The sequence below is a fragment of the Lycium ferocissimum genome, chromosome 4 (genome assembly GCF_029784015.1).
Source record: "Lycium ferocissimum isolate CSIRO_LF1 chromosome 4, AGI_CSIRO_Lferr_CH_V1, whole genome shotgun sequence".
Classification (NCBI taxonomy): Eukaryota; Viridiplantae; Streptophyta; class Magnoliopsida; order Solanales; family Solanaceae; genus Lycium; species Lycium ferocissimum.
This window is the reverse complement of record NC_081345.1, coordinates 70,525,500-70,542,747: the sequence shown is the minus strand read 5'-3', so window position 1 is coordinate 70,542,747 and position 17,248 is coordinate 70,525,500.

The window sequence follows — 17,248 nt, the reverse complement described above, 5'->3', positions numbered from 1 at the left end:
CCAAACACCAACTTTCAAACCAATATCCTAAAATGCTCCTGAGTGCCTCAAGAACCAAACTGAACATCCCAACAAGTCATAATCGGTCATCCGGACCCCTTGAAACTGACGGAGTTTTGAAAAAGGCTAATTTACCCAAAAGTCAATTAGCGGTCAATTGCTTTTCGCTTTAAGGCTCTATTTTACATAAGTCATCATAAATCTTGCCTAATTACCTCAAAAACCATACCACCCATCCCCATGGGTCAAAATTATACTAATAAGGCTTGGGGAAGGGTCAACGAGGGTAAATGGATCAAAAGTACCATAACGACAAAATCGATCATTACAATTTTCTTTAGCCTGGCCACATGGTCAGTGAGACATTATTGCCTGGCCGACGGGTCAGTGAGACATTATTGCCTGGCCTTACGGTTAATGAGATTTTACAGTTGCCTAGCCACTAAGTCAGTGAGATATACATTATTATTATTATATTGCATTTGATATGAGACAAATCAGATGAGTTATTCGAGAGTATCCCTTGGCCTCCATATTATTATATTTCGAGTTCAGTTTCAGTTTTAGTTATTTTATTGCCTTACATATTGGGTAAATTATTTCATACTGACATTCTTTTTGTCGGGAGCGCTGCATTCATGCCTACAGGTGCTGATAGAAAGACAGACAGACCTTCCTAGTAGACGGGACCAAATATCAGCTGATTGGTGAGCTCTACTTATCCAGAGTTACCAGGTCTAGTTTGAAGCCTCTCTTTTTGTGTATATAGATATCATGGGTAGGTCGGAGCCCTGTCTCAGCCATGATATAGTAATTTACTCTCTAGAGGCTTGTAGATGAGTCATGTATGTAGAATGTTAGTTTTATGGCCTTGCCAGGCCTTGTACTTATCTATTTTGGTATTGTGGGTTGATGACGGCCTTGCCAGCCTACACAGTATCTATATAAATGTTTTGGTGTGTGTTCCCTTTCAGACATGATAGCTAATTTTGTAGATATTCATAATGCAGTATTGTTGGTATTATCTGTTTGCAGGTACTCCTAGTCAGCCTAAGTTAAGGGTTACCCCTCCAGAGTTACAGGTTCGGAGTGGTTTGCTCAGGTCGAGTGTGGAACTGGGTGTCAGTCACGCCTCTCCAAATTTGGGGCGTGACATCTTGGTAAGAATACTTTCTATCATATGAGATGGAAGCGTAAGGAAGAGGATTTTGATAGATCAATCTCCGCTATTGGAAGGGAACAATTGGTATCTGATGTGCTCATCAGGACAAGGTTGCAAGATGTACAAGGGTGGATTTAGTATACAGTTGTGAAAAGTTAAGTTGGGCTCCGACATGACAGAATGGTAGTGGTGGAGTAAAACTACTAGTTTGTGGGTTCCTTCAGAAAAATGGTGTTATACCCCGCGTTTTCAGAGCATGAGTTTGACATGTACCTCATCGTAGTAATGAGATGTTTTGAAAGGCACAAGCCATGAAAAGTACGTAACAACGAAGAAAAAGGGTGAATTACGATCTCGTAAGTCGTAATCGGGAAAGAATATTTTGAAACACGGGAACATGGCCATTATTAGTGTAATAAGTGATAAATATCATGTATGGAGAATTTCGGAATATTTCGGGATTGAGCAAATTGAAGAAAATAAGTTCGACGAAAATTTGAGAAACGTGGGACGGATTTTAGTTAACTTTGGAGGCGCATATCTCATAGTATATGTGGAGTTTTAAGGTGGTTCAAAGTCCTAAAATGAAGTTCGTCGAGTCTAGTTTGTAATGCAACCAACCGTTCATTTATAGGACATCGGAGTAGAGAATTATAGACGTTACAAACTGAACTGCCGACGCAGAAACGGTATTCCGCGGCCGTCGATGCGCCTACGATCTTGTAGCTACAGTAAAACCGACTTCAGCAGTCCGTTTTAAGGGTTAAAATCTCATTTTTTTTTCATCCAAAACTTCCAAAAATTTCCAGAAAATTCAGCAACAAAGGGAGCAAATATACCTCACAAAATGAGGATTTTGAGTGAAATTTCAAGTAATGAAGTACCAATCGAAGTCCGGGCAGCGCATAGTCACGAATATAATTTCATTTGGAATTAGAGGAGCATGGGAACAAGAAAATGTTGAAGAAGGTAAGTTTTAATCCTCTTTTCACATGTTATGGATGGTTTAAATGTGTTGTAGTGTGAGGAAATGGATGAAAAATCATGGAATTTGTGTGTTTGAAGGGTGGCCGAAAATGGACTGTTTTGTTTGGCAAAGAATGAACAAATTTTATTTAGTATGTTTTGGTTGTTGTTGTATGGATTTTATGATGAAAATGATGGTTTAATGATTTAAATGGAAGTTGGAATCGTTTGTAGGTTGTGGGAGAAGCTAATGTAATTTTAATATAGTTTCTTGAATTTATGGGATTAATGTTGTTAAAGTATGGATTGTTAGTATGGCTTATGAATTTGGAAGAAAAGAAATGTGTTGTTGATGTTTTCTTGAACTTGGAGTGCTTCGGGTGGCATTTTGTATGTTGAGTGGGCTGATTTGAATAATTTGTGAATTGTCCGAAGTGTTCTTGAAATCTTGTTTGAATGATTTGGATTAGTACTTGGACATGTGATCGTCGATGTTGGTTCGAACATATGTAGTTGAATTGAATATAAAAGAATGTCGTCGAATTATGTAGAAAGGAGTTATAAATGTTAGAATGCGTTTGAGATTGATTATTAATGTCGTTTATATGGTTATTGGCATGGTTGTTGAATTTGGCCGAGTTGAATCTCGGGGTTGTTGCATTTATAGGGGGAAGTCTTGCCCAAATTTCTGTAAATAAAAGTAATGGCTTGGAATTGAATTCTTTGACGCTCATGGTTAATGTTCGATGCCTATTGATGTTGTTGTAGATTTTGAGAAGACAAGACTTATGTTTGGACTAGCTTAGGAAGCAAACCAGGTATGTGAAGCTTACCCTTCTTTTCTTTTGGCATGTCTTAGACGGGATTAAGTTATTGACATGATTTGTGCCTCGGGGTAACTCCATTCTTAGGTTTCGAGTATGTTTGTGATTCGTATTTGCTTTTGATGTTGGCATCCTTAGTATGGTTAGGTTGTGGTTCATATGTCTTTGATATGATTGAGTTTGAAAAGTTGTGTAAACGGTTTTACTTTGAAAGGATCTTACGTCTAAAAATGTTCGTAACTTTCATGAACGGTATTGGATTGCTTTGAGCTCGTAAACGATTCTCATTCGTCTCTTGATATTCGTATCCTTAATGCGGTTGAGTGATGATTCTTATATTTTTTGTATGATTAAATTTTTAAGGTTTTCAAAAGAGTTTTGTTTTCAAAAGAATTTTGTTTTTCAAAAAGAGATTTGTTCCTGTACGAGTTCGAAACTACGAACGACCGTAACTTTCAAGAAAGAGCTCGGATCGCCTTGATTCCTTCGCAAATGATTTTATGACGAGTAAGGACTTTGATTCTTATAGGCGGGCCCGGATTGGGTTGACGCTCGTCCGTGGGTCCGCGACTTTTCTATGTTGGTTATAATGACCTATTTTTGAAAAAGAACCTATATGACTATCTTTCCGACCCCCGAGTATGATTACTTATTTATCGGTTGAGTTTGAAATAAGGATTTTTATGCACATGATTTTGGTACGTAACTATGGTTTTTGAAGTTCGGTTTGATATGCTCCCAAGGGATTCGGAAGAAAACCTGATTTGACTACTGTTTCGGTTTCGAACCAATAGTTCGCTTTGGTTATTTGGTTAAGTTTGAAATGATGATTTGTATGATTATGGCTACTTACGATCTGCTCGTGCGTTTTATGTTACCTCTTTCACCGGATCCCGGGCCGATATGTTATCGTGCGCACTATGATATATTCCGGTGTTATGCTGTGTTACGGTTCACCGAGCTCCTCGCTAGAGGGCCGGGTTCCGTTTATATTTGGTGTTATGCTGTGTTTGGCGTTATGATGTGTGATGGGGATACGGAGATTTAAAACATGCGGTGTTATCTTGTGTTGTGGCGCGGATAGGGTGGCGACCACGTTCTGTCCGCCGGGTCCCACTTTGGACCGCATATGATATGTGATGATGTATGATGATACGATGAGTTTGTTCACCGATGGTGGGGCAAACCCAGTGGTGGGGCAAACCCAATGATGAGGCAAAATTCCACATTGGTTTAGGCAAATCCCACATTGGTTTAGGCAAATCCCACATCGGTTAATGTTATCTCATATGACAGGTTATGATGTGTTTCGGTATGAGTATGATGATTATTTGCGTATGTCACTCGGTCCATTATGGGCCGGATACGATTTGTGTTTCAAATACAAGCCTCTGGTATTCTGGTTATTGTGCTCACTTTCCGTACTTCTTACTACGGTTATGATCTTGGTTTTTGTATGCTATGCTTTACATACTCAGTACATATTCCGTACTGACCCCCTTTCTTCGGGGGCTGCGTTTCATGCCACGCAGGTACCCACGGATGAGTAGGTGATGTTAGCAGAAGATGTTCCGGTGGATTGGCGAGTTCCGTGTCTTCGGAATGCTTTGCCGAGTCCGAGTGCTTGTATGGTATACGAGATGTTAGTAGAGACTTTGCGGAACGGTGTCGAGTGTATGATATGTCGGTCTGTTTTATAAGCGGCTATGTAAGCCGGTGTGTTTGTATGCATTACGCTACCGATGTGTTTGGCAAGCGGCTATATAGCCGAAGTACTATTGTGCCTTATATTACGGTTTCATACGACCAGATTTTATTTGATTTGAGAAAAAAATGAAAGGCATGTTTGTTTTCTGAAAAATTTTCATTACGTGCGCATGTTATGTTTTGTGGGCCCAGTATGGTTATGAGTATTACGATAGCCAGCGGGTTCGCTCGGCCCTAGGTAAGGGTCGGGTGCCCATCATACCCTATCGAAAATTAGGGTGTGACAAATGGTTATCGCTTCTAGATTGGAAGGTAAGGTTACTTGTGACGAGTGAAGACTTAAGGTGTTGGGAAGCTGTGGTCTTTCAGTAAATAGTATGTTCGCAAGGTCGTATATTTTTAGAGGATTGGTGAGGGGATCATTCGGAACAAGATCTTGTTGATTCGAGAGCTATGTTGCAAATATACAAAGTAGAGTGTACGTAAGGATTCATAGAGAATTTGGTATGTTCGGTTATGTCGTAGGCTAATAAGAGTCAATGGTGGCTAATTGAAAGGACTCAAGGGATGGGCAAGTGTGAAGTGTTAGTGCTTAAGGAGTTGTTGGGTGTTCTATTCTAATCTTGACAAAGGGTGTGGGCATTGTATCTGTTATGTATATTTCAGCTAGTTCATGCTTCTACTAGGGTTATGACTCTGTTGAGCCGATCGAATGTGAGGGATCATCGCACGACTTTATTGGAGGTGTTCTGGTTCAGTAATTAAGGATCGCGTTATGGACTATAAATCGGCTCAGTAGTGGTACGGCATATTGCATCGACAAGCATCAATTTTTATTGGGATAACCCGGGGTTGGTCGGTAGTTTCTACTGGGAAGACTTCGTGAAGAATGGTTTATGTGACTTGCCAAATTTAAATTGGTTCTCAGTTGAAGTTCGGGTGAGACAAAGGAAACTCTCAATTGTTTGAGTGTGTGGCATAATACTATCTTCAGGGTTGACTTGGCTATTCGGTAGGACTTGTAATTTTACAATATACTTGTAAGTGGGTTTGAGTGACGGTCGGTCGGTGGCGGTGGATGATATCTGAAGGGAACATGGAAACTGAAGTACCGAGATAAAGGTATAGTTGATCGAGAATAGAAAGAAACAAAGTACATTTTAGGGAAAGGAAGGATTCATATTTGAAGCAACAATATTACGTGGGTCAGGTATGGATTGTGGTGTTGTTGTCTTGCATCTTCTAGCTGAAGTGTGATTGTTAAGTATGCCTAGAAAAGGAAGTCTACATAAATGGACTAAGTGTTATGACGAAGTTCCGTGAGGTTTCCTGATCAGCGACTGGTGAGAAGCAAATTCCAGGTGACTGACATGTTAAGGTTTATAGGAAATGGCTTGTGTAGTATCAAGTTGGGTAATTTGGTAGCACTCTTCAATAGATCAGCTAGAGTGGTTTCACGAAAAGAGATTCTGGGATCTCTATAACTTGAAGGCTAGAGTTACATTTTCGAGATGAGACAGTATTCGTGGTAGTGTATTATATTGTAAGTATTACTAACTGGATAGCTTGGGTGAGAATTTTGGATATTAAGGACTCAGAAGTAGTTGCGCGAGGGTTAGTGCCGATATTGCAAGAATTGATACTTTTAGAGTTGCTATGGGCATATCAAGGTGTCACAAATGGGGATTCGATGGTTAAAGGTGTATTAAATGAGGCCAAAGGTTTTGCGTTGAAATGTTTGAGTGAGCAAGTTAAGTGGGAAGCATGAGGAGAATTTGATGTTTTTTGAGTTTAGGGGATTCGGTCAGATTTGCGTATCGGGTGAAAGTTGAGAAAAATGAAGATTGCAATCATAAGGTATAGTTCTGCACTACTAAGTTGACGACTTGGATAGGATTCAGCTTTTGGAGTCGAGACTGAAGGGCATAATTGATTATTCATGAGAAAAGGATTAAAATTGGTCGCCACAGATGTGTGATGGGACTGTGATGGGTTTCGAAAAGTTCGAAGTCAGTTCGGGTGACTATTGGTGATATTCAGAAGTTTGTGCATTCATTTCGGGTCAGAATTGTACAATTAGAGCCTGTGGACTATGTTTATTTTTGGAAGGACTTATGGGTTTTCTAGTAAATCGTCTTCAGGATCAAATGGTTTTCAGTTCGGAATTTGGGGTATTACAGGTTACCAAGCTTTATCAAGGTTTCGAAGTGGACTTAATGAGATTTTATCGAGGGCAGCTATTTAGACAGTTATATTGGTGTACGGCAGTATGATGATTGAAGATTTGAGAAGGTTTGAGCTACGATTTTGGCTAAATGGTTTCAGCACTGGGTTACGAGATTAATAGACTTAGAACTAGCGAAATCGGCTTTGAGTAAGATCAGTTTTTATGGAATTGCTTAGAGCTTCTCAGACGGAGCAAGGATTCTTTCCTGGCAAGAGTAAGCCATGGGTTGGACTTGTAGAGTTTGTCTGTGTGGTTCTAAGGGATATTGATGCAGGGAACAACCTTGCAAGGTGTACAAAAAAAATTAGTGGAATTAGAATATTTCACTGGTTCAGAATGGGCTAAGGTTTGTGGCTATATCTAAAGGATTGTGTTGTTTGGGGAATGTTTGTGGGGCCTATTGATCGCATTTAGAGGTGTAGTTTTATCGAATCAGAGAATTCAAGCGAAGGCAATTCTTATATTTGGGGATCAGTTGTGAAAAAAAATTCGAGTATGGAAAATATGAAAATATGGGTCTTTCAGCCAAGATAAAGTAAGTTTTGATAAGATGAACGAGCAGTGCTACTGGCATATTTCTTGCCTGTGTAATCTTCCGTGTGGTTTTAAATGAAGATTCCTTAGTTACCGTCAGCTTCGTTCGCTTCTTTATCATTTGAGGACAAACGATTATTTAATGGGTATCTGATGTAACGCGTTGTTTGGTTGTTTAGGATTTGTTTTACCCTTTTATCCCTATTGACCCTTTCCCTAGCCTCGTTACAGCATGTTTCACTTGTAGGGATGAATAGTCCAGTTCCCGAGGTAATCGGGCGAGCCTTGGTTGATTTTTGACGAAATTAGAAGTTCTAAGTTCACTACATGAAAAACCTTTGATCAATCATTGACTTTTGGATAAACAGACCTTTTGGTGATTTTCGTCGGTTCCATTAAGTCCGGAGGGTCGATTACATCTTGGTAGGATGATTGGTTCGGTTCTCAATGCACTCGGGAGCATTATGGTCCTTTGGTTGGGAAATTGTTTTTGGCCGATTGGGAGTTGATCGGGTCAAAGTGACCTTTGTTGGTAATTCCTAGGCCACAGTTGAGTTCGTAGCGTGTTTTTACATATGTCTGCATATCTAGTTTGTATCCGGGAGATCTCGAATAAATGTCGGGTTTTGGGGTTGAACTTTGTGAAAACCAATTTTTTTGATTTTTTGCTGTGTCGCGAATGCGGAGGTTTGGCCGCATCTGCTGGTCTGCCTCTGCATGGTCTGGTCTGGAGATGCGAGATTATATTAAACTAGGTGGAAAACCCGCACCTGCGAAGTGATTCTTCTTCAAGTTTCTTTGACTCCTTTTGTGATTATATTATGGTTTTGGTGTGGAATCTTTGCTAATTTTAAGGGTTTAGTTGAGGAACAACATAGTGCTGATTTTACGGGTTTTGTTCAATATAAATGGGTATGTTGGGAAATCTTCTTAAATCTAGTCATGGAATCATTGGCAAAACTAGATACTAAGCTTGAATCTCTTCTGTAATTAAAGAATTGTTTAAGGAAAGTTATGGTTTCTCTAAAATTGGGGTTTCCAATTAATGATGAAATTGAGACTAATTTGTGTTACACCTCAAAAATTTTCGCGTCGTTTGCGTCGTGAGTAAGCTAACGTAAGCTCGGAGAGGTCATGGAACCCGTATAAGGTTAAGGAATTCTCTTAACAAGTGTTAAGCAAGTGTCTAAAGGTTCTGAGATCAAGCAAATCGAAGAAAATAAGTTTGTCGAAAATTTGAGAAAATTTGGTAGAATTTGGGGTCAAGTTTAGAGAAGTATATCTCCTAGTATATCAGGAGTTTTGAAGTAAAGTAAAAGCCTAAATTAAATTTCATTGAGTCTAGCTGCCAATACAACAAACCGCTCGTCGATATGACATTGGAGTAGAGAGTTATGGACATTACAAGTTAGGCCGGCGGAGCAGAAAGGTACAGCTACAGTGCGCTACGCGCTAGCTACAGTATGCAAAATTTCAGGGTATAAAAGGACCCCTTTTGGTCATTTTTGGGTCATTTCCCAACTTTAGACCCTTCCACAACATACACGAATGTTCCTACAAGTCTATATGACAATTTTGGTCATTTTTATTTCATTTTTAACATAATCCCAAGTCCTAGAAAGCCCTAGAAACCTCTCCAAACATATTCCAATATATTTCCAAGCCTCAACCAAGGATCAAATTAAAGATTAAAGTGGTTAAGGTTTCCAAGTGAGGCCTACACTTGTCTCCTCTTCTTGAAGATGTTTAGGTGAGTATTTTTAAGATGGAGTAACCATGGAATTGAAGTGTTCTTGAATTTTAAGGTAAGATTTCATCTTAGTTTCATGTTTATGAGTTTGTTTGGTAATTATGTTAAGATTTGAGGAGAAGAAAATTGGAGTAAAACTTCAATTACGCATTTGATGATATTTTGAGTTGTGAATTAACTTGAGTTATAATTATTAGCATGTTTTGAGCATAATCTTGTTATGAGGGATAGTAATGATGTTAAGGAATTATCGTATACAAGTGTATAAGGGGTTGTATGAAGTTGTTGTTATGGATTGATTATGAAAAGAAGTTTTGGGATTGAATTGAGTATAGTTGGAATGTAATCTTTTTATTATGGAATTGTTGATGTTTTATTGTGCTTTGGGAGTTGTTTTGAAGAAATGGAATCATCATCATCATCTATGATGAAAACGATGATGATGATGATGATTCCATTTCTAGAGATTCCTAAGCTTATGAATTTGATCCTATTATGAGATTATTGAGCTTATTTCATGATTTTCTTGATTTTATTCATTGTTGTTGATCTCATCTTATAATAATTGTTCCTTCAAAGTGAGATATAGCGATGATGATTGTTCCATAATATAAATCGGAGGTTACCGACCTTACGTCACTCCGATAAAGTAGTAGCTTTTATTTGGGCTCTCATGCATGCTACGTATATTATATATGTATATATGGGATATGGGGAAAGGGCAGGCGTTATATACGCATAACCACCAGATCAGTTGGTATAATATGCTCTCGTCCTGGACGCGGGATATATGGTTAAATAGATCGGCCTGTTCGCTCCTCGGCAACATATGTAATGATGAAATGATATACAGATCGGGTTGCACATTCCACGGCACTATTATGTTATATATGTATGAAAAATATTTTTCTAAAGAGACTAAGTATGCATGGTATCCGCCTTAAGAAGCATTCAAATGTACAGGTTATCTCTTTATCTCATGTTATGTTCCATATCTCTTGTTATGTTGTTATTCATGCCTTACATACTCAGTACATTATTCGTACTGACGTCCTTTCTTGTAGACACTGCGTTCATGCCGGCAGGTAGACAGGTAAACGGATCAGACCCTTAGGAGCTTCACCAGCGGAGTCTCGCAGCGCTCCACTGCAGTCTATTGGTACTACTCATCTGTGTATATACTTGGGCATGGTGGAGCCCTGCCCCGTCCCGTCCTTATAATTTCCATTACTCTATATAGAGGCTCATAGACCTGTGTGGATAGTTAGAAGTTTCATAACCTTATCGGTTTATATTGTCGTATAATATTATGGCAGCCTTGTTGGCTTGTGTTTATGGACATAGCTGTTGATGATTATATAGAGATGTGTCAATATCTTGTGATGTACGCCCTTACAGATTATGATACCCATGAGCTTTCTTTGTGGTCCACCTAGAAATGATTATGAGATGTATGTTCAGACGTGCTCGGTGGGTTAGCTCCGGGTGCCCATCATGGCCCTCTGGTTGGGTCGTGACAATTTGGGGTTAGTGTGTGTTGATAATTAGTGTTTGAACTTCATAAGCCTTTGGTAAACAATTTCCAACTTGAAACTCCTATTATTCCCTTGTGGGCCTCAGTTTTCTTTTTAAAGGTTATTTTTCGATTCAAAAAATTTTATGGAAATATGGGTATCGTTAGCCTCAGTTCCTGATGTAGAATAAATTGTTGATTAGACTTCGACCGTTCGGAAGCTATCCGGAGACGAAAGGCTCAAGTGGATCAGTTTGTGGCACCTATTCAGCTTCGAGGTAGGTTACAACTTACTTATTTTTAGACTCCGATTAGGGATACGTATGTAGATAGTAGTTATTGACGGGAAAGCATTGTTGGACTTTGGGCATGGTGTGGAGGTGAATTCAATTAAGTTGGTATTGTCAGCTATAATGTAGGCTTGTTGCCATCGTTGTGATCTTGTTATGTGGGCTTGATGCCATCGTTGTGGTATTGTGATGTGGGCTTGTCGTCATCATTATGTCATTCATGTATTTGACATAATTGTCTCTCTCTTTCATGTTGTTCCATTGTTTATGAAAGAGGATGGTTATTATTGAGAAATGAATGTTGATTTGCATATTATGACATGAATCAGAGGATTTTATGATTGATGTGATTAATCAAAGATGAGGCAGTGCAAGGAATGCATCCCATACTTCATATGTGATATGTTACATTTGTGTATGCATTCATCACTCTCTTGATATGTCACTTGTCATCGGAAAAAGTAAGAATAATGAGATTAGGTTTGAATAGTGATGTGTACTTATGATAAGACACGGATGAGATCTTGATTATGATTTATTGTTGATTATGATATCATGCATGGCATACATTCTCATTTCATTGATGCATTTATATGAACTATGACTTGGTACTGATGATGATAAGTGAGAAAATGGATCATCCTAGGTCTTTGCGGATCATGTAAAGAGATGAGAATCTGTGATCCGAGGTTATTACCGGAGCGGAACGTCTTATACTCGTTGCCCGAGGTTTCTTGCTGGGACGAGGGTTTACATGGACTTCGCAGATCCCCTATGGTCATAACTATTGAGACATGGAGGTTTCCATCATTAGCATGTGTGTACGGTATGAAATGTTGACCATTGCAATGCTTAACACTTGCATAGCATTGCCTTGCATTCCTTTTGTATTGCTCTTCATATTATTGCATCGCACATTACCTTATGGACTTCTTTGTTGGTGATTTTTTTGAGTTGTTGCCTGTTTATTAAGTGAATACTTGAGACTTGGCAGACTTGAGGATTAGAAGCTTGTACCTAGGCTATGACCGGAGAATATCAAGACATATTGTGCTTATTATTGTTGGGTAACTTTATCCTAGCATGCTTAGTGACTGTACTTGATAGCTTATTTGTGCTACTTGTTGATTTATGTACATTTGTATGTGTTAGCTAATCGTTGTCCGCCTTTGATACCTACGAGTACGTGTGTTTGTACTCATGCTACTTTTGCTACATCCTTTTTGAAGTGTAGAGTTGTTCCAGGTTGATGTTCGAGATATCACTTAGATTCTGAGGATTCACGAAGATGTTCTGTAGGAGAACTAGCCGGAGCTGCAGTTCCTGTGACGCTCTTTCTTAAAATTTCTATTTACTTCTTATCCTAAAACCGAAGTTGTATTCAATCTCGAGTCTATATTTGTAGTTCAAATTATATATCTCTTAGAAGCTCCTATACGAGTCTAGACTAGGTTTTGGGAATTTAATAATAAGAGTACTTCCGCATTGGCTTATAATACTTAAATTGTTGAATTGGGTTCACTTATTTTAATTCTACATTTGTTTTCTTAAAAGAATTGTTGTTTTTGGGAAGGGTTCGCCCACCAGGAGGGTAAGTGTGGGTGCCCGCATGACCAGTGATTTGGATTGTGGCACTTTTCCAAGGCTAAGTCTATTCGTACCTAAGCTGGGATGGGTGATAGTAACTATACCTTTGTCACTACTGAAAATGGAATCGTAACGCTTGTTTTCCTCTGTCTGAACTCTAACTACTTTACAATGTGCTCTACTTAGATACCTTGTACCTCATTTACCTTACATCTTTTACTTTCTCAGACTTGTACTTTACCTTCTGATAATCTCACAACCTCCTCCTCGTATGAGTGAGATAGATATTCGTACCTCAGACCTCGAGCATAACACTTGTACATCTAGTACATACATGATCTGATAGAGACCCCACATTTACTTATTTATTATAAACATGAGTTAAAATTGAGTCCTTATGTCTCAGTTCCCCCGCAGCCACATCCAATCTCTTACTAGCAGTCTTCCTTTTAGTCGTAAGTATCGCTGTGTTACGTAAACTAAGAACTAGGAGGTGAATTCTTATGACTCGACTATATCGCACGATCTAGAACAAGAAAGAAAGGTGACCATCCTAAATATCCCGTAACCTTCTTGGTGAACAACACACCCATAAATAAGACTCTACTATACACCGCTTGTAGACTCCCTAGGACAGACCTGCTCTGTTACCATATTTGTCACACCCCAAACCAGAGGGGCACGACTAGCACCCGGGCCTAGCTTACCGACTACCAACATCATGTACATCCATAACAATACTAGTGTATATAAGTGGGCCTAAAGGGCCATTATATGATAATTGTAACACTCCGTAAATTTGGGTTAGGTGTGAACATGTTCAATGAGTGCTAACGTGATATATTAGCTATATGAAGTCCCATCGAGATGAGTTTAGGTGGAAATAGTTGTTTTGGAATCAAGACGGATAGTTGGGGCCATAAGATTCGATAGAATCGACAAATTTTCAATAGGTCTGTCTTCCAACCTGATTTAGTGTAAATCTGTTATGAATTTGAGAAAACTTAAAACATAAAAGTTGTATCCCTTTGAAATACCTTTCCAACAATATATGGTGGAGCTCAAACAAAGCTTTGTGCTAGGAGTTATCCCATTTTACTGAACGTTGTCGATAAAGTTGAAAAATGTGATTTTGACTAAGTGTAAAATGGACCTAGAAGCTAGCTGAGCTAAGCTCAAAGCGAGATAGGGTCAAGCTATAGACCTTGCACACCTAAGTGTATGGTCCCAAAGTGAAAAAAATTCAAAAAATTGGCTAAGTATAAAATAGATGGTGAGCTCATTGAGCGAGGCCCATTGCGAGGTCACCCCTTTCTTTGGAGCTCGCTCAGCGAGGCAGGGATTCCAAAATGCCCATCTTATTAATTCAACACTTAATTCAAAATTTCATTTATCGGACATTCCAACTTCGTTCTAAAGCCCTAAGCAGCCGTTTTTCTCCTCTCCTTATTCTCCCACATCAAGGTAAGATCGCTCTAACGATTCCTAAGTAATTATAAAATTAATTCATGATTAGTAACATGATTCTTCAACCAAACCATAGTATTTCCAAGGTAAATCCTTCTTAAGCAATTCAACGCTTGGGTTTTGGTGTTCTCCGTCAGAAAAGTAGTTTAGCTCGTTAGATTGGAGCGATTGCAGGCATGTAAGGCTAATTCTCTATGTGTGGGAATGTTTATGATTCTCCCCACACCACGTTCTTTTATGACTTACATGAATTGCCTCAGAAATATAGTTGAGCCTTAGTTTCATGAAGAGTTCTAGAACTCCTATTCTCTATGCAATATAGTTTCGTAATTCATTCATGATCGTCATTCTGAATATTTTGAACTCAGTACGTAATCAGTGTAGACTCATGTTTGCTATCCCATGAGTCTCAGTCATGATAACTCAGTATGCTTATGAACAGTTAATGCTTTAAACATCATAATTTGTTCATGAATACATGTCTCGGCATAGTAATGTTTAGTATTCCAATGTTATCCATTACTGTCACACCCCAAACCATGGAGCATGATGAGCACTCAGCTCTACCGGCTAAGCACCACCTGGCGTACATTAAACATATTCATCCTAATATAGTTATGAATAATCGTGTGATATACGTATAACGTAAAGGAATCACCTGCATGTAAAAAAGACCCAACAAACAAATGTACACATATACATATATGTACGCAAGCCAACAAGGCCGTCACCAAGGTTTACATATGACAACGCGATCGATAAGGCCACAACAACAGCACCAGTACCAAACTAAAGCCGACAAAGCCACATATGACATCTATAGATATATCATCTATGTATGAGCCTCTAAGAGTGCATAGCATAACGTAACGGTCGGGACAGGTCCCCGCCATACCAAAAAGACATATATATATATATATATATATATATATATATATATATATATATATATATATATATGGCATGTGCATAATAGCATACCCAAAACCGAGCAAGTCCAGAACAAGTGGAGCTTGCTGACTATTTGCTTAACTGTGCGAGCCTACTGTGGAGGTCCTCCAAGATGACTATCAAGACCTATAGCACGAAAAACAGTGTCCAAGAAATAGGACGTTGGTATGGCTAAAAGTACTGAGTATGTAAGGCCGGAATATAATAATAAAGCAGTGAAACAAGTATAAGTAGAAGAGGAACCACATGAAACTTGAACTTGCCACGAAGAGTGTATGATATGCATGCTGTAACTTTGAAAACATAAATATGCATAAATACATAAGTAGAATCATCATCATCATCATAACATACTCGATCATAGTAAGGCTCGGCAGAATCGTACCCGGCCATGTGAAGCTCAGTGGAAGCGTACCCGGCCATATGAGGCTCGGTGGTAATACCCAACTGATCAGTGGTTGCACAATAGGTACCGTACCCGACTGACTATAGTGTGGCCCGGTGTAGTAAAATAAATGTATACATATATATAATGCATGATGAACTTATAGAAGTAACATTTGTGCCTTTCGGGGTGACGTAAGGTTGATAGCCTCCGGATATTGTTATGGAACTCATGCCAATATCACAAAATTATTTATTGAAGCTAATCATCATGGATAAGAGTCAACCAATGTGGTTAAGAACATCATATATGAAGTACATATCATTAGAATGGAGTGAATTCATTATGGAACGTTCGTTAGCGAGTTTTAGTTGGATTCGTGCAAAAGGAAAGAAGGGGAAAACCTTACGTACCTTGTATATCAGGTGGTGGCTTCGTAGTAATCCTTAACCCGATACTTGACCAACATGTGGACCTATATTTGAGAGTACATCTTTCGTTAAGCCAAGACATGCTTGTATATCATGTATATACTAGGTATATCGAATGACGATTCGAGTTGTAAGAATTCAGACAGCATTTCCACTACTTCTAGTACATTCCCGAGTTCATAAAAACAACCAATAACCACCTTCAACATAAGTTGACTTAGTTTAACACCAAATTCATCTCTACAAAAACAATAATACAATTATACATCACCCTCATATCAATTTGGCATAATACGCGTTATTCTCGTAACTACCATATTGATGAAACTTAATCATGTCTCAAAGAGGGAGAAACTTACATTGATTTAGCTTAATCCTCAAAATTACATTTCCTCAACTTGATGTAAGGGAAAATACGAAGCCTACGAAGCTACCACAAACTTTCTCGAGCTAATTTACATTAGAATCTTCTGTAAACTTGTGTAAATAATTGAAAGGGTTTGTGGAGGTGTATATGAATGTCGTTGGATGATATAAGTGTTGGAGAAAATGATAAAATGCGTTAAAGTGGGGTATTTGTACTTGAGGAGGTCGGCCACCGCCTCAAATTCTACGGTCCAATATACGGACTGTAAAAATTTATACGGTTCGTAAAATTGCACCCTAAAAATTAACATTCTCTACAACAACAATAATGCAATACATCACCCTCATCTCAATTTGGCTTAATATGCATTATTCTCGTAACTACCTTGTTGATGAAACTTAATCACGTCACAAAGAGGGAGAAACTTACCTTGACTAAGTTTAATTGACCTTGATTTACCTTAATCCTCGAAATTCCACTTCCTCAACTTGATGTAAGGAAGAATACGAGGCCTACGAAGCGACCACGAACTTTCTTGAGCTAGTTTACATAGGAATCTTGTGTAAACTTGTGTAAATAGGTGAAAAGGTTTATAGAGGTGTATATGGATCCTAGGATCAGATAAATGTTGGAGAAAATGATAAAATGAGTGAAAGTGGGGTATTTATACTTGAGGAGGTCGGCCACCGCCTCAAATTCTACTGTCGAATATACGGACCGTAAAAATTTATATGGTCCGTAAAATTGGACCGTAAAACTGCATCCCAAAAATTAACATTCTGTTCCAATTAAACGGTTGCCCTCCTCTATTTATGCGGTCCATATAAATTTTTAGGTCCTATATAGGACTGTAAAAATTGGGCAGTTTTTCCAACGTTCATCGAAATGTATTTCTTTGATTCATTCAACTTCTATTCTTCCTAATACTTATCAAACATGACCTTGGCTTCTTGATAAGTACAAGTTACAATACATATAACGTGTGACTTTGAGAATACCCTTATTCTACGAGCGTATGTCGATGAATATACGACGAACATATCTCCCGAAGGACGAGATGTAACATTTTCTCTCCCTTAAGAACATT